At 40.4% G+C, this 19,499-nt stretch overlaps 1 protein-coding gene across 1 annotated transcript in view; it reads right to left on the bottom strand.

The window, feature by feature from the left end:
• Positions 1-19,499, bottom strand: part of rhbdl1 (rhomboid, veinlet-like 1 (Drosophila)) — a 53,153-nt gene that overhangs the window by 5,838 nt on the left and 27,816 nt on the right. The gene's annotated exons all lie outside the window — the stretch shown is intronic.

Genomic DNA, 19,499 nt, shown 5'->3' with positions numbered 1-19,499 from the left:
CTCTACCTCTCTCTCAGGGCATGATTTAACAAAGTACTGCCAAATGTGTCTCATGCATCATCCAGAATCTACAAACACAATCTCCACCAATCCCAACGGTTACTAACAGATTCCCCCTAACCATACCTCCAAAACCCAAAGTTATCAGACAGTGGCATTGTTGGCATTAACATGTGTTTAACATGCAAATGTGATCAGGAGAGGTCTTAATTACCTTCTTACCCTTCTAATTCAATATTTACGAAGCCCCCAGTGCTTGTTTTGATCGTATAACCATGTCACATAATTTGTTGACTCCAAGACTAGAGGGCATATCTGTGAATTTCTCTACACATGAAATATGTATCACATGGCAAAGCAAGCCATCAGTGATGGTGCTCCTCATCCTTGGAGCCTTTTCTTGCACTGGAAAGGGGAAAAAAAAACTCTCAGAGCTGTGGCCATCAGAGATGCAGCGAAACACAGAATGAGATGGTTTCATCCTCTCCTGCCATTGAGAAAAAAGCATGATGGAAACATATGCAGTGGTTCCAAAAGTCTGAGACCACATTTAAAATCTGGGTTATTTTTCTTGTAATCATGGAAATAAACAGAATGTTTTAGGATTTAGAAAAATTTTCAACAAATTAAAAAAGCTATGCAAGAACTACTTTAAGACCAAAGAAGAGAAAGGAGTGCTGCACAATCCACCTGACCTCAACGCCATTGAATATTTATGGGGACACTTGAAGACTGACAAAAGCCAAGCATTCAGTAACATCACAAGATGCCCTTTGGAACATTGTCAAATAATGCTGGGATAAATTTGAGGAGTCTAAGACAGCTTGAGTGCATGTTGCCATTAAACCTGGGGGACATACCAACTACCAAGAAATTCTGAAATTCGTGTACATGTTTCACAGATTCAACTTTTCACTCAAATTGTCATGCTGATAATATTATTTGTAATGTAATGCCATTTTTAAAAAAATAATTAGAAAAGAATGCAAAATAGAAACATTTTCACTATTTCACTAGACTTTTGGACCCCACTGTATGAATTAATAAACAACTAAAGCTTGTCATATGAATCTGGATGATCAGGCATGGCTTTTCTAACACCACCAACGCAAGAGATAGTGAGTACTTGGAGTGAGTCTGCAGTATTTGTAGAGCAGTTCCTTCAATTTAATTTATTTATTATTCCATATCTAATCATGTATCTATTGTTTGGACTGAAGCAATAGCTTTTTTGTTGCCTAATTTAATGTCTCTATAAGTGCAGCTGTGTATCTCTGGGAACCCTCTTCACAAAATTCATCCACAAAAATAAAGTATATGGTTTAACATTGTACATTTTATTTCACATTGTCAGGGATATTTGGTGCATTAGTGTGCCGGGTCCATTCCATTTTGCTCCTCAGTAAATTAATGCTCCTTCCCTTCCAGCCTCTAAGCCCATCATGACCTTAGCCTTGAGGTGAGTAAAAGAAACAAGGAAGTGCGTAAACAGCTCTGAGCACAGAATCTGAGGGTTCACACAAAAGAAATCTAAACATAAAAATGCTATGAAGTTATAATAACTATGGTTGGTTTGACTGGGATCCCACCCAAATGACAGTAGAATTGAAAAGGTAGCCGACATCTCCAGTATAACCTTGACTACTGCAGAGAATTTTGGATGGAGCTATTATCCTTGGTTTGACTCAACCTTGGGCCTGTGTTTCTGCAGCATGAAAAGTGTACGAGAGAATTAATCAAACAAATTTCTTATAGGGAGCTATTAAAAATGCAACCCCCTTTGCAGAAGGACGGACAATTGGAAACTATATGTCCCTCAAACCAAAATACGCAAATGGCATAGATTTGAATGAAGAGGTACCCTTTCTTACCTTAAAAATGTTCTCAGTAAAAGTATGTACTCATCTTCAACACGGCTAGTATGGTAAACAGCAAGATATCTAAAATAAGAGCATTGGAGAATACAACCTTTTTGGTACTAAGATGATTAAAATCTTAACTTGCTTTATTTGAAATAACTTTGCCTATTTTACCAAATATTCAATGTACAACAGAAATGTACAACACATTCAAGTGAAATAGAGAAATAGGTAGATGTATCTACCATTTAACATTCTGTCAGACTTATGTATTAACCTTCCCATCAGACTGCTATATGTTTCATTAACCTGCCTGTCAGGTAGCTGCAGTTCTATTCAACCCAACAAACATGTTGACAGTTCTGTATTCTAAAAGCTAGCATGTCAGACAAAGAATAGCTTCAATTTCCAAGTCTGTCAGGCAGACAATATCAGCTACTGGCCAGCCCATTAGACTGCATGAGTATTCTATTTCAATAAGCACAATGGAACATATATTTGAAGGAATATAATCAATTAAAATGCTAAAATCTAACAAAATAGAAAACTTTCCATTAAAATCTGTTTTCTTAGGGTACCATTTGAAGTTTGAGTTGCTACAACACTGACTTCAAATCCTTTTGATCCTTGATTGACAGATGACAGAAACATTTTGAATAGCGACCCAGCAGGCAGGCTTCTTTGTGCTGGGAGCTTACTCCGGGCTGATGAGCTCACACTGCAGCCTCTGGGCATCTTCCAAACACATCGAGGCCTGACAGCGATCCTTGCAGCTCTAACTGATGATGAAATAAGCACTCCAGCTCTGCTAATCCTGCCAGCATGCTGGAGAACAAGCATGTGGTTGAACAGCCTGGTTAATGGTAAATGTAAATGGTTTTCTTTACAGGATAAATGTCCACTAAGCACCTAATAGTCAGAGATCTTTCTTCCCCTAAATATGAGTAGTGGGGAAGCCAGATGTTGGAAACATCCCACATGGATTTATTCTAAAAACATCCACAACAGTGTAAGGAGATACTGCTTTATGTTTACTAGCTCAATCCAGCCTTCAATTCCATGAGGTACAAATCTGAACCTTGGCAGCCATTTGTAATGTCTATAGAGATGAAATTGAGTGTAACACTAATTGTGTTAAAAAGAACTTGATTAAACTGCCCTGATTGACGATCTTTGCTCATATTCTGATGTCTTATAAGACCTCAGTCTCATTAAAGCTCCCCTGTAAAAGAGTTCTACCATGTCCATTAAGATAATTATTGCTGAGAACCCAGTCAGAGATATGGAGGCCTGCCATCCATGCTGGATGTCATGGGATGTACTCCTAAGGACCGATGTATGGACTGTGGTCGAACTGGAGATATATGTGAACTGTACAGGAACTCTATTCAAATCTCTATGGACTAATATATAGACAGTTCATATTAATTATCTAAACAAGAGTCCTGCTAATAGTGACTGCTGTCCAGATCAATTAATTTGTGTTTCGCTCAGAATGCATAATACAATAATAATAAATACATATCTTTAACATTTCTGTTGGTCCCCAAAACTTATCTAAATGTATCTGTATCATAAAGGACTAAGCTCTCTTTTAAAAACAAACAAACAAAAAAAAAGAAAAAAGAAAAGTAATCTGCTAGGCTTGAAGTTCAAGAGGCACAGAAAAAAATGAAAAAAGTGTTACTTCAGCATGTACATTATGTGCATTGTGTTTTGAGCAAATGTTTTCCTGTAAGCCTGTAGCATAGTGGTTACGGTACATAACCCGCAACTTCAGTGGTTTGATCCCTGGTGTAGCCATGATGAGATCCTCACAGCTGTTGGGCCCTTAACCTCACATTGTCTCCTGCTTCAGTGTAACTGTGACTAAGTCGCTTTGGATAAAAGCATCAGCCAAATAACAACTACTACTACTACTGCTAATAATAATAATAATAATAATAATAATAATAATAGAGTCATCTTCATTGGTTGCCATTTTTCAATAGAAATGAACAGAAGTGCTGCGATTCTAAAAAGCATAAGGTAGAAAATAACATTTGCTCTGGGGAATTTGATCACATGCAGGGTGAATGGCTATTTCATGGTTATATACAGTATGATGAAACATTAGCAAACTATATACTGTAGGCAGCTTGCAGAAATCATGATGGTAGCTAAATATAATGAATATTTATCTAGCTAACTAACTAGATTAGTTTGCTAGCTAACTGAATTGCAGCAGACATTGTGCAGTATTACATTAGCTAGCAACCTTGCTTATGTCTGATTTTGACTCATAAGAAAATAAAAAAACATTCCCTTGTTGAATGAATGTAGCAAAATTTGAGGTAAGCATCCTTAACTGACATTATGTCAAATTATGTCAAATGAATATCATAATATATCAGGTTGCTGTATCATTCGAACCAACAGGAGCCATTGCCATTAAAGAGTAAATCACTTTGTTAATTCTTACCCTGACTACACATTTTATTCCAGGCATCTTCTGCCAAGATTCAGCTCTGAACAGCAGCAAAACCTCAGCACTAAATTAGTTAATTCAATTAGCCATTATGAGTCCTCATTCATTTTTACCATGGCGAAAACTAATGTGACAAAGGATTCCACTAGGAGCCTCCCTTCAACTCCAATGGTGCTCCACACACGCACACATACACACACATACATTCTAACCTCAGAAAGATACGTCTGTAATGTACAAAAAACTGCTGGTATCACACAGATATTTGCTCTTGTCAGCATTCTGTCAGTCCATAGATTGCCTTTCCTGGCTAATATCTTAAGGCAGAAGTGCTTGATCTGATTTATTTACAAAGCTGAAAGCTGTATCCACTACCTCGCCCTTTCGGGTTGAATTGGCTGTTACATACTAGCTGGAAGTCCACTGAAAGCAAGCGGCCACACTGAGATTCATGTCCCTGAGAAAGCATTTCATGAGGAGCAACATCTTCCAGTGAGTCTCCATCTAATTACTTTGGTTACACAATGGCATTAAACTGACACCGATGAAGAAGCTTGGTGGAAGAGGAGGATGTACATCTTTTTTATTTTTTGTTGATATTTTGTAGGCCTTTTTCAGCTTTATTGGACAGTATAGTATAGAGAGACAGGAAGAATGGGAGCGAGAGAGGGAAAGACATGCAACAAATGTCAGACAGTCGGATTCGAACCGCCGACATCGTGGCTCGCAATGAGCATGCGGTCAGTGCTCTACAGGCTGCGCCACCAAGACAGCCAGGATGTACATCTTTCTTTGGAAAACCTGTTCATTTATGCTACTGCTCCAGTACTAACCAGACAGATGTTCTACACACACCCTCTGACACCCCTGTTTAATGTTGAACTGGTGACCTTCTTGTCAGTGGATTCTGCTTGGCTGAGGCTCAAAGTAAAATCCTCTGTTGTGCTAATTTATACGGTGTCATTTTGATGTGAAAGAAACTGCAATAGTGGCTTGGTGCATTGTCACTATCGGAGCAGAAGTTCAGTCTTCAGACGCTGCTACAAAAGAGCCTGGCTAAGGGAGGTCAAGTTGACTTACCCTATACAGTTCAAAGCCCCCCCCCCCGCCCTCGCAAGATGACAGGTTGACCCAGTGCAGCCCAGTGAAATTATCCTGGCTAAGACCCTTCCTCACCATTTCCCCCTTAATCATCCATGTCCAGTTCAAGCCAGATTGGAAGACGACCTTGAGAAAAGGTTCTTCAGGGAGAGAGATTGAAAATCTTTTCATCTCATTCCATTTCAAAGCCCCCCACACGCACCAGATATCAAAAGTCCGAGACTCAAGATGGGTTTTATCTACTATATTCCTAGCCTCAAGGGTCATAAATATGTTGCTTGTTACTATCCTGGTGCCTGTGCATGCATTTTCAGAGGTGCCCTGAGAGGAGGGGATGAGGGAGCTCCTGGTGTGGAATTGTCCTCACTGTAGGGTGCAGGTTTTAAATAGAAAACCTGTTCTGATAGAAAACATTTCATTTTTTCTTCATGGAAAGAGGGAGATCAGGGAATTATAGTCGCCTCCATATTTCTTCTTAAAATATACAAGCTGAATCTGTCCTTCTCATCTAATTGCACTTTGTTGCACTGATGAAATTAGGTGAAATAAAAACTTTGAGATAACCCCAGCAGAGAGAAGATGGAGGTGTATGCATCATATGAGATTCTAAGGAGATGTTTTTTATGGCTCTCACAGGTTTATTGGACAGTACAGTGTAGAGAATGGGAGTGAGAGAGGGAAAGACATGTAAGGTTTAGCCGGATTTGAACAACCAACGTTGTGGCTCACAATGAGCATGTGGACAGTGCTCTATAAGCTACGCCACCGAGACACCAAGAGTAGTGCCGTTTTGCGTGAAAGAGCTGAACTAAAAGAGGTATTGGACATGATTCAGTTCTATCCAGATATCACTGCACAGTGAAACATTCTCAGGGAGCATTTTGAGTGATAGCATCTTGACACTGATTCTGCAAAGGTCTCCAAAAGTTATGTGACCGAGGTCCATACATACTGCAGTTTGTTGGCTGTTCAACTGAGAAGGGAAGAAGGGACTGGACGAAGCCAGCTAGTGAGTAGGGTATCTAGGGATCTATAACTGCTAATTCATTCGGAACAGTAATTTGTTGAACATCATATGTGCACCAAGGAATGGGCCCTGTATGTTTTATTTGATTATGGTTAACATAATACTGATAATACTCTGTAGTTAATTCTTGGGAAATACATATTGCACTGCATCGTGTGTGGGTGTATTGTTTCCGTACTGAATGAGGCATAGTGTTATTTACTCATTTAGTATTCACTACTGGTAGATAGGAAATCCAACCCAACTCACCAACAGTGCTGGGATCAGAGGATCCTGTTAAATACTACTGGAAAATTGTACCCCAGTTTCACATTTAAGCAAGCACATCCTAGGTACTGCTTACTTGACTCCGGCTGGACAGAGCCAATGGTTGTCATATGGAGGTTACATATCTATCCCACATAGAACAGTAAATATGATTATGTGTGTTGTACGGTGGTGTACTACACCTTCCGTAGTCCACAAGTGCACAAGATGTACATCAGTTTGTCAGCTAGTCAACTACGCTTCAGCCAGCGCTAATATGACCCACTGCTTACAAATGGCAATTTAAGTGCACAATACCCTAGACACTATACATTTTTCAGGAGCCTCTGATCTTGAGCACAAGTGAAACCCTAGGGAACCAACAGAAAAGAACATTTGTTTAGCATTAGTCTAGCATGGCTGGCTATTCATGTAGTCACAGCAGTAATGGGAATCAGAACCACTGATTGGCTGAAGGATGGAGTTTGACTCAGCTCAGGTCATTTGTGAAAACTGCTCGCTAAGCCCAGCGGTCAGTCACTTATTGGGTGTGTGTGCTGGGTGTGTGTGCTGGGTGTGTGTGCTGGCGCAGCTTCGGATCAACAGTATCCACCGCCTGAGCTGCTGAGAGTCGGGTGAGAGGTCAGACCGACTATTAATACTCCCCATCTTCCCCCGTACCCTGCTGTGTGTCATGTTATGACCATATTGTGTTATTATTACCAGGGTCTATAAATAACGCTGCCCATCAGACAGACTGCTGCTGCCGGGGTCCTGGAGAGTCACAGCGTGCCTGTGAGCTATGGAGCACAGTGTGCTGTGTCAGCTCGCCCTGCACCCCAGCAACCGCTCTCCCCCCTGCACCTCTTCCCTTACCCTCAGAGCCATGAGTCCTGTCTTTATGGAAACCTAAAACACCACATCCATGCTTCACCAAGAATCTGATGGACAGATGAAAGCAACAGCCACTACAACAACACTGACACAAACAAGGCCGAAGTGGCCTCAGTATAACTGAAGGCTATATGCAAATAACACAGAGAAAATGGCTTCATGACAAAAGGTAATAAAAAAGGTAATAAAAAATGCAATCTCTATGCATTCATGAAATGGTAACACAATATGGTCACATGAATTGGCATGAACTAATGTAGTTAGTTCTAACTACTGAAACATTAAGCTGTTCAGCTTTGTTCATGCATTTGTACATCATGAATACATGCTGACAACGACATTAGTTAATGCCAATTCATATTAGAATGAGAAAACCAGTTAATGTATCTGGTAATGCTTAACTAATTTTACATCTTTTAAAATGACTCTGCGTTTGTAGATGACCGTTATCTACTTTGTAATCGAAATGAACATAATTTGGCGTTATCATCTCGCCTCTAGCAGCCTGCCAAAGTAAAGTAAAATCAAATTAGTGAGTATAAAGTGTCCTTTGATTTGGAAAGGAGCAGGAAAGAAAAAATACTTTTAGGCAACATCCTTGGATGGAAATACCAGCAAGACCACCAAACCCCGACGAAGCAAATGACCACTCATAACGACAAAGAGTTATTTCAATACATGCACGTTATCTGGCAGTGTCCTGATAAACGTCTGCAACAAAAACAAATGACTTGTGTGTGTCAGTGTAACGTAACCTACCAAGCTAGCTAATGTTAATTCAGTGGGGATACATTATTGCAATAGCATTGCTTAGCTAAGGTTAATGCAGTGGGGATACATTATTTCTACTAACGTTAGTACCGTTGCTTCGATAGTAGAGTGGGGATACATTATTGTGAGCAATACCGTTGCTTAGCAACCAATAAACTACTGTTCAGTGGAAGAATACATTTACCATAAAACATAGTTCCATTAAACATACATTAATTTAAAGTTTGGCTTGTCTGTCTTTAGATAAATTTTGAAAGATAAATGTGGTAACTGTTGTATAAAAGCATTATGGAACTCGAACCTATGGTATATGGTGGATATTGGCACAGCTAGGGGGTGTAATGGTACTCCGCTTCGCATCGTGCCTAACCACCCCGCTAGCCGTGCAAATATCCACAATATACCATGGGTTCTCGTTCCATAACACTTCATTAACAAGTACATTAATTAATACCAATTCATGTGACCTAATTGTAAAGTGTAATAATAATATTACACTAATAATAATAGCTGATCATTCGAAACAAAACACAATGCCCAGCACTGAAGTTCTGGCTCCACTTCCATATGCTACTCAAAAAAACCCTGCACTCACAGTAGCTTTATACTGAGATATCGTCAGTCTGTGTGAATTTGTCAGCTGAGGGGAGATATGATAATGTTTATGTATCCTGTGTGCTGGGGGCAGGAGAAAAATCAATATACACCACAAGCCACATTCACACTGGCTGCCCGCAGGGATCCACACCACACACCACGTCAGAAAAGCAAATAGGAAATAGCAAATAGAATTACATTTGAGGCCTGCTAGAATCTCATCCATATAGGCAATTCTGTTTTTCAGCTGCGTCTTTCTGTGTACCGCAGAATGCATTACATATGCACACAGTGATCAAAGAGCCCTGATTTCATATCTATAGGCAAAGTCTGCGTTAATAGCAGTTCTTCTAGAAAATGTTTGTATAATCCCTCAGAATTTAAATGTAGGTCCATTAATAATGCTAAATCCAAGGGCATGCTGGTGGGGTGGAAAGCTGGCTCTGCATGAGCTGGCTGTGTGTGTCTGCAATTTGCGAATGAATGTGTGTGTGTGTGTGTGTGTGTGTGTATGTGGATCTCATTGTAGCCTGTCTGTCAAAGCCACTCTTCTCAAAGAACAGGATGTGCATCACACCTATTCATAGCCCCAGTCACGGCAACTTTATAAGAGAAAACACACACATATGTTCACACAAGTGCAATCTCTCTCTCTCTCTCACAATATCCTCCCCAACTCCCTAAATGAGAGGTCAAATAACCAGAGAAAGTGTTAAATTAATGGGACTTTGTCACAATCCATATGTTGAAAAGTACCATGTTGTCCTGGGGTATAGGTTTCAGCCTAAAAGACCTGCAATATATGTTGTCCTTACTTCTGAATGACCAGTCAGTTATGATTTGTGATTTCTTTGGGCTTCACCCTCACCCAATTCAATTTGTTCTGCAGCTGTTGACAAAAAAATGCTATGAAAACATAACAAAGACATACCTAATACATGTATTCTAGTACCCAGATTTGTTTCTCAAATATATGGACAGAGTACACTGAAGTCTGTCCTCACCCTCACCCTGCGCCAGCTTATTCCCTCTGCTCTGAGATCTGGGTATTCCCTGTGCCCTTCACGTCTATCCTGTCAGAACCAGGCTGTAATTGCTCCTGCGCTGCACTTCCGAGCCGGATTTATAGCCCTCGACAGGGTCTACACTGACACAACCCTGTACTCCCACCAGCACCCGCACGGACCAGCGCAGTACCTGTCCGCCCTGATTTAAGGTCACTATTTTTTGGAACATGTGTGAAGACTCAGTATGGCTTAGTTGCGACATGTCAGAGTAAAGGGCCATTGGAGGATTCTGGGAGTGGAGCCTGAGCCGTAATGGACGTGTCACTGGCAAAAAAGTACGGGGAATCACACGGACCATGCAGCAGGTCCAGCCCCGAAGAGCCCTCAAAGGAGAGCTGTGGATTACCATAATTCCGCTGCCTGCTGCTGTGCGTATAGGAACAAGGTGACCTTGTATCTAGAAGTAATGCGAATGCATGTCGGCACCAGCGAACACCGTTAGAGGGTTCCAACAGATACTCCCGCAACCAAAAAACCACAACAAAGCAACACGGCCCGCCAGAAGAACCACTGATGCCGTTCGCTGCTGGAGGTTACGGCTTGATGAATGGACAGGGGCGTGAAAACACAGACCCTATCCTTCCTCCCGCCTTTGTCTCTCCGTCTCCGGGTTAATCAAAGCCAACGTGCCTCTGAAGTCCTCAAGGCCAAGACCTGGAGCTTGAGTCACCCTTAGCTTGGCGTGATTTATCCGGCCTTCTGTCCCCGCCACAGAACTGGCTGTCCTCTCAGCAGCCCACCCGGCCCTCTGATTTACACCATGCCTCTTAACTCCATCCCCCAGCCATGAAATAAGGAGGCAGAGGCGTTCCTGGCCCGTGAAGCCAAGTCTTTTATTACCACGCAGACGGGGCGCTCAGCGGTGGAGGCAGATGGAGCCCGGGTGTCACACGGGGGAAGTTAACATGATGGCACCGACCAGTGAGACCAGCCCCTTGGATGGACACAGAAGGCATTTCAGCTTCAGCTAACCATTACTTACTTGTTTTATGTAAAGATGAGCAGGGATAAATTGGCCATTAAAAAAACATGAAAAATCCTGTGTAAATACAAAAATCGGCAGTTTGTTTGTATAACTTAAAAAGGGCCGTCGGTGCAGGAAAAAAAAAAACGTCCTCTGCGATTTGAAAACCCAATTTGCAAAAAGCGCTTCATAACACTGCCTACTATATCCGCGGCCTACTATTTCCCCATCTGGGGTCCCCAGAGAGAGAGGTGCGCACTGCATCGCACAGCCATACAGCAGCTCAGTGGTAAATGAGCCCCCACCGTGCATTTAATCTTCAAAAAGGTTTCAGATGTGAGCCTGCATGCTTGTCTGCTCCAAAAAGCAGTTATGTGTTACAAAACTCAATGGGATGTGTGTAATTAATCTGTCTACTGTACTGTTCACGAGTCTCTGTACTGTTCACTACTCTCTCAGTGGCGGGGAGGGCATGTTTTTGGGGCAAGGCACACTAAAGGATCTAAACAACAATACTCAGCCCCTTTTGCTATTAATCGGAGCATCAGCAGAGCGAGCATGCTCACTGAATCTGAGCTCAAACTATTCAGCTGCCCTTACGTAGGACAGTGAACAGTCTCTTCAGCTCAAAATGATGCAGTTTTAGAAAGAGCGATACCCCAGTGTGTCTCTTACCTTGCATTGTGCAGAGGGAAAAGCAGCCATTGATACAGGGCTGGACTGCGCTGTGCACAGTCAGGAGATAAGTGAAACAGGGGGAGTCAGAGAACATAAATGAAATGCATGCCTAAAAGATTGCTCCGGACATGGAAAAAAATTAAATCAATGCAGTTAAACAGAATATAAAGATTTAATAATTCCTCCACATTCTGTATTCAATTATATTGATCACTGGGAGTTACAAAATAGTGCTGAGTAAAACCCAATATGAGGCAGACTGCAATCATTAACGAAAATGCAAATCAACAAAAGAATTTGACGTATTCCCTTATTATATGAATTCATTTATTGATTCTGAGGTTATAGAATGTATATTAATCATGTTGTCATGGGCATTCCATTTTTACGAAGGGACGCGGATATTGCAGGCAAAGAAAGACAAATTGCGACAGTGCATGAGCGCAGAGGCAGTTAATAACTGAAGCTCTACTCAAGCGCTGCAATATGGCACAATACAATAAGGGACTCTCCAATTAATATTGCAGAGCTTTTGGTGTCACCGATCGATACTTCCATGAGAGTGTTTCTTCACTGTCTCTCTGCTCTAATAGGATTAGTGCAGCTTAACCACAGTGCATACAATGCAGCTGTGGCTTCCTGTGATTTGAGGATAAGGTGGTTTAGCTACACTCATTTTTTTCATTAACGACATTAAATATTTACAGTGCAACATAACTGGTATATTTGCGGATCCATCCCTGCTTCCCAACATTGCATGTTTTATAAAAATAAAAAATATAAAAAGCCTTTGCCTGGCTGAACTCACGATGGGTGGGGCCCTTGCAAAACAAACAAACAAACAAAACAAAACAAATGGCACACAAGAAGGAAGGCAAATTGTTTTTTCAAAGGGTACCAGGTTTGTACTGCTTATCATGTTAGTATGGCTTGTTACGACCTGATAACATGTAATTAATGTAACTTAACTGATTAGTACTATATTCTGTGAATCACCTATGCATACATGTAGTAAGTCCTCTCCCTTTCAGTTCATTCCATATTAAGATTACTTTGCATGTAACAGGGGGAGGACAGGTAAAGACAGATAAAAAGTAATGCAGATAAAAGTGTGCATTAACGAATGAGCCAATCACACTGAAACGCATTGCATTAATACCACAACCACAAACCAAATCAATTGTCATGCAACAATTCTGGTTAAGATATTGGACACGATTCACGGTGTACAGTAACATATTACAGCACAATTTCATGGCAAAACAAACACTGAAAGCTTTGTACAAAACCAATTTTCTCCAAAAAATTGGATGCACTGACCCAGGAAACAGTTGAGAGAAGTAGACTTATGTTCTTTAGGGGCTTCACCTTGCAGCCTGGTATAGTATGTCCTTGTCAGCGGGTATGGACCCAGACCTTGAGCTCATCTCTATTAGTGTCCCTCAATGAATAGACCCAGCACCATCTCCTCTGTCCCAGGAGCCACCATGGCCACCCAGGGATTCATTACCAGCAGCAAGTCAGCAGCTCACCAGTAGGGGGTCCCTAGGTATGTCAGAGTTTGGATCCACCCATAGGTGCACAGGGCTTTCCAGAAAGCATAATGCACATCTCTGCGGCTTATCGAGAAAGCTAATTTAATGAGAAAGCAGCCTTCCTAAAGTATGATTTGTCTTTGGTTATTTGAAGCTTATTATGTGCACAATACTAGCAATATGGAGAGCAGAATGTTTTCCTGTCTCAAGCTCAGAGTGATGTTACAGCAGCTAATGATTGCTGAGACTCACTGTTTTGACATCAGCTTGGAACTGAATGACTGAAATGATAGCAGATCTGATTTTACACTGGGGACACTTCTGGAATGTTCCAAAATGCGGTCCATCCCTGGAATCACCTACAGCACTGAATCACAGCTACCCCAGTTTGAAGGAGATGTTAATGATGTCAACCAGCAGAAAAATGTGTATATCATAAACACTGTGTACTTCTGTGGTGTCTCTGCAATACTGCTGCTCTCCAGAATGCATCATGTGATTATGTTTAATGAGCAGAAGCAGGGAAACAAAGACTGTAACACCATAACACATAATCAAGAACTGATTGGTACACTAGAACAAACAAGATGGCGCATAAAGTGTGAGTTTTGACCACAGCTGAATACAAAGCGTGAATTTTGGGAGCAACAGAATACAAAGCCATTGCTGTGTAATCATAATAAAAAATCAGAATGCAGTGTTCGTGATCAAAAAACAATCAGAGACTTTTGAGTCTATTTTGAGATGAGCATAGAAACATAAATTGTAGCCTTTGGCTTCTGTTAAAGTATTCAGCAATTGTTTGTATAACTAGTATACCCATGAATGCATGTGCACACACACACGTACACACACACAGGTATGAATTATCCCTGAGACAATGCTGTACTCTTATGATAATCTTCTGAGCTGGCACTAAGATTTTATTTTCTCATAACACTCTGTTTCCTCTAATCACATTGACAACAGCCAATGCTAATCTGACAGTCAGGCTCAAAAAAGGGGTTTGTATGGGGAGAATAGGAGAATGACAGTAACCAATGAAAGTGCCTAGCAAGGCAATACAGAGGATTTCACTTTTGCAGGATTTTATTCCCTATAAATGACTAAAGCAATGTGAAAGCACTTCTCCAGAAATATTTTCATATGCTCACAGGCAGATTGTGCCAACTTCTTAATCCTGAAATGCAGTTGTGTGAAAAAATGTGGGCACCCCTGGTCAAAAAGCTTGTCATCTAAGTGAAAAGAACCTGCCTGCCTTGAAATGGTACAACATTAAACATGACACATTTCTTCAAATTTTAAAATACTTTTTATTTTATTTTTTTATGGTTTCAAAATAATTCAAAAAGTGAAAAAGGCCCTGTGCAAAAGTTTGGGAACCCTGTCAGGAAGTACTTTGCAACTGATCCTCAGGCAACTATAACAGCTTGTAAACGCTTCCTGTTGCCAGCCAAGTTTTCAATTTTCACTTTTGCGATTTTTCCCCCTTCTTCCTGACAAAACACCTCTAACTCTGAAATATTCTTTGACCTCCTTGCATTTGAAATCACTCCACAGATTTTAAATAATATTCAAGTCTGGGGACTGTGGTGGCCATTCCAAAACCTTCATCTGTATATCCTGGAGGTATTTCACGGTTGATTTCTAGGTATGCTTCGGATTATTGTCTTGCTGGAACACCCAACCTCTCTTCAACTTCAATGTCTGGACTGACCCTTGAACATTAGCCTCTAGAATTTCTTCCTTCCACTCATACAATATTTCCTGTTCCCCCAGCTGCCACACAACCCCAACACATAATGGATCCACCATTCACAGTTGGTAAGGTGTTCTTTACAAAAAAAAGGGCTTCACCATTTTTTCTCCAAACATAACTTCTTTGGTGGTGGCCAAAAAGTTGGTTGGTTTTGGTTTCATCAGTCCAACGCACATTGTTCCAAAAGGCTTAAGGCTTCTCAATGTTTTCTTTTGCATACTTCAGATGCTTAATTTTGTGTTGAGGTCGTTCTTTCTGGCAACTCTGCCATGTAGGTCTTTGTTGTTTAAAGTACGTTGTATTGTTGTCCTGTGAAGAGCTAGACCTGTGTTTGCTATTCTTTTTGTGTGTGGGTTCTTCTGAGTATTTCTCACCAGATCTCAGGCCATTCTATCTGAAACCTTTCTTGTTCGTCCAGTTCTTGCCTTGACTTCAACTGTTCCATTTATCTTCCATTTTCTAATAATGTTTCTGACAGTGGAAATAGGTAATTTGAAAAATCTTCATTCTGAAATCCTTGGGTTGTTAACACCAGACAGAATAGCCACTGCAGTTGGCTACTTTAGAAGGCACAGAGTTGCTTCAGAATAAAAAGTGCAATCCTGGAATGATACTCACCTGACTCACTGAAGCCCTAACGAGTAAATCACATGGGTCTGGGCCTTAGTAATCATCTTTTTAAGAAGTAACAAAGTTTCCAAAAGGCTTCCCAAACATTCGCAGAGGGCCATTTTCTTTTTTCTTATAATTTACAAACAATGAAAATAAAAAAGCAAACAGAAAGTTTGAATGTTTAACCACCATTTAGAGTTCAGGTTTGCTTCCGATCACATTACCAGGGGTGCCCAAATTCTTGCACCCCACTGTATTTCTTATATGTTCTGTATCATTACTTTCAATTATGTGTCAAATATGTCATATTCAAACAAGAGTGACTCTCAAGGAGGGATCCTTCAAGCCATATTCTCATTAATGGCACTGAAATGCTGTGACATATGAACCAATGTTTATACAAGACTGTAAATACATAAGTAAAATAAGTTTTAAGTAGCCTTAACTTAACATACTGTGCAGATGCCTCTTCCTTACAGTACATCCAGCACAAGCCAGGGCACACACTGTGAAACATTCATATTAAGGACCATCAGCCTTAACTGCATCAACTGTGCATGCACCAGGCAGAAAACTTCATCCTTGTGAATCCATGTCCCAGTGGTGTGAAGACAGGAGGCTGCAGGCGGGAAAGATGCCTGCAGATTTCACAGTCATGGAGAAGCCACTTCCTGTTCACCTTGCCTTACAGCCAGAGGCAGGGAGGTGCATGTTCTGCCTTCTTGTGAACTCCCAACTCCCCTATGGCGATCACAGACAGCACTTGACCTCCTAATTGTGGGCCTGCTTCTGATCTCAATGCCCTAAAGACTGTGCTTCCCAGCTTATCCTCCTGTCCTATCGATCACCAGCCCCTCGTCAGTATTGAACAGGACCTCACTCCCCAACAGCTCAATCAGCTAGAGGATCAACAGCACAGGCCCACCAGAGACTTCCGTCTCATTAAAGGTTCCCTGGAAACAAGCCTCTCTGAATCACTCTAGTTCGACAATAAATCAAAGATTTAAAGATTTATGACAGCATTATTGTATGGGATTGTCTGTGACTACATCCATTTTTTGTCTCTTGTACATTTGCCCTTATACGGTGAGCTCCAGAATTATTGGCACCCTTGAAAAATATGCAGAAAAAGTGCTGAAAACTAAATAAATAATACACTTATTAACATAAGCTTGATTTTCCAACATGTGCACAATAGCACACTTTTTTTCAATGGAAACAACCAAAGTAAAAAAAATCCACAAAAAAACAGGTTCCACAATTATTGGCACGCCTGGTTAATACTTTGTGCAAACACTCATAGCATAGATGACAGCAATAAGACTTCTCTAATTTCTCATAAGGTTAGAGAACACCTTTGGAGGGATTTGTGACCATACATCCAAATAATAAACTGTAGTTTTCAGAAGAAAAAAAGGATTACTACAGAAAAAACATTGAAACATGAGAGTAAATGTATTGAACTAAAAGTATATTGTTTTCCCATATTTTCGAATGATGTGATGTGAGAATGCAAAGCATGAACTTTCTGAAAGGAACAAAATCACCTGGCAACACACTGACTTTGACGAGGTTGAAAGGAAATGAAGTTCGCTGAGTCCTATTGATACTTATTGGCAAGTGCTTTTGCCCCTACAGTCAGTCAGTGTTTATAAAGTGTGAGGTCTGCTGCAGTGTGGGAGAAACACTAATAACATGGAAGTGGGCTTCTAAGCTTAGTTTTAAAGCAGGATCAGTTCACTTTGAGAGCATTGTGTTTGTGCAATGACTAGGGCTGCAACTAACAATTATTTTGTTATCGATTAATCTGTCGATCATTTTTAGCAATTGGTCGATTAATCTAAACGATTAGTTGATTCAATTTGCAGTTAATTGCAATTTATTGACATGTTTTTAAAATGCAGCACTGCTATCCTTAGATCACTTGGGTAGTTGCCTCTCTGACACCACCTCCTGAAGACCCAGAGTAGACCATCTTTGTGTAAAGAGTTCAAATCATCATCAATCAGGATTAGTTTTTTTGCTAGGAGAAAGAAACTTGAGAAAAAAGTAACAGTAAATGTTAGAATTAGTGCACAATTTGTGCACAGTTGCACAATTTTACACATAGATTAGAAAATTACAATAAAATTTTATATTAAGATTTGTACTTACTGATAAGAATATAATATTAATAATATTCATCATGAGCCTTGAAGTTTATTTATGCCCGTAAATGCTGTGTAGTGTGGATGCCTACTACAGTATACTAGTAGGGCGAGTCACCTATATACCATGCCTTACTGCTTTTAATGTATTGACTTATTATAGCTACTTTATTATCTTTAAATTATATATCACCCACCAGTTACTATGACATCGTTTTTCATTATATACAATTTATCTATGGCTGTAGATACATGCTGAAGAAAAATAACAAGATTATCCGATGGAGGGGCTGCACTATGATTACAGATTACTTTGTGTTCGTCTGTGCACTACGCAGTGTGCACATGGCTACTTGTTTATTAAGCTATGTGTTTATTGGTGATGGTAAACGTTATGGTATGACTTTGAACGTCTACCATTTCCACAGCAAAGACGGCACATAAGTAAAATCAGAGACGTTATGAAATTAACCTTACAACTGTTCATTTAGACAAGATTTTAAGACTTTTTTAAAACGGGATATCCATGATGTTGCCTTTTGTTTGCCTTACAAAACGCTTGATCGCAGATGCCATTAACAGAACGTAAAACCGTGGTAAGTTTTGCAGTTAGTAGCCTAATATAGCTCCCGGTATGCATAACGTTGTGGCTGGAGCCATCAGAACTCGGCAGTGGAACGTTTTTAACGTTAGTGAACTGAGGCGTTATAACAATTCCAACAGTACAGTCCAATTCCAACAATTATCATGGATGCTTTCTTTTAAGGTGTTCTTGCATGGCCGTCGTGCTGCTGTGATCTGCTGTTTTGGCTTTTCACAGCATGCAATGCAGCATATTATTGTGTTTTTGCTTAAATAATTCCTGTACTTTGGATGCTCAGGATTTTTGGATGAACTCTCTCCCATGCTCTCAGCTGGGTTTGTACAACGCGTCTTTCATTAATATGGAAATCGACGAAATTACATGGTTGACGTCATCGACAATGTCGACTAATCGTTGCGGCCTTAGTAATGACTCAAGGTCCTCAGGCCACAGTTGTTGTGCAAAGGCTACATAGTCAGGGAAGGATCTATACACAATCACATAACCCTTGAGGCAGCCATTTATTCCCTCATGTAAAACTAATAGGAAATACTACTTTGCCATTCTGTGAAAAGTTTACCTAATTATGGTATCCCTAATGTGACCAGCCAAGCACTTTACCTCAGGTTTACATTTTCAAATAAACGTGCTTCTTCCATCTCATAATATATTCTTAATGTGTTAGTAAAATTCAGTGCACTACTAAGTATTGCATTTAAATTTTAAAATTAAATCATCTCTAAATCTGCTCAGCTGGCAAGTGTACAGTGCTAGCGGCCAGCTTTTAGCAAATTAGCATTACTGTGGTCCCCAGGCAGTCAAGCCAAGGCAGTTAAGATGAAGAACAATGGTTAGAAGAAGGCACAATAGCTTATGAATGGCCCAGCCACTAGCAGACCTCTATTGTGAATCTGAAGTTGTGGCTGATTATTATGACTGTTCAATAGATGCTTGCTTGCTGGATCATGGGGTAGAGAAAAGGAAAAAAGCACAAGATGCCTTTGAAGGACTAAATACAAACCAATCATGACAAAACCAGAAGGTGCATAATAGACTGGCTCGTGAAAAGCTTTTTGAAGCCTGGTAAGTCAAGTCTACCAGTGTCACCATGTTGTACAATTTTTAGCAAGAGACTGAAGCTGATGCAGCTCTCCACTAAGTGTGTGTAAGAGAGTGTCATAATCTGTCCCTG

Source organism: Conger conger, chromosome 2, assembly GCF_963514075.1.
Source record: "Conger conger chromosome 2, fConCon1.1, whole genome shotgun sequence".
Lineage (NCBI taxonomy): Eukaryota > Metazoa > Chordata > Actinopteri > Anguilliformes > Congridae > Conger > Conger conger.
This window is presented reverse-complemented; position numbering and strand designations above follow the sequence as displayed.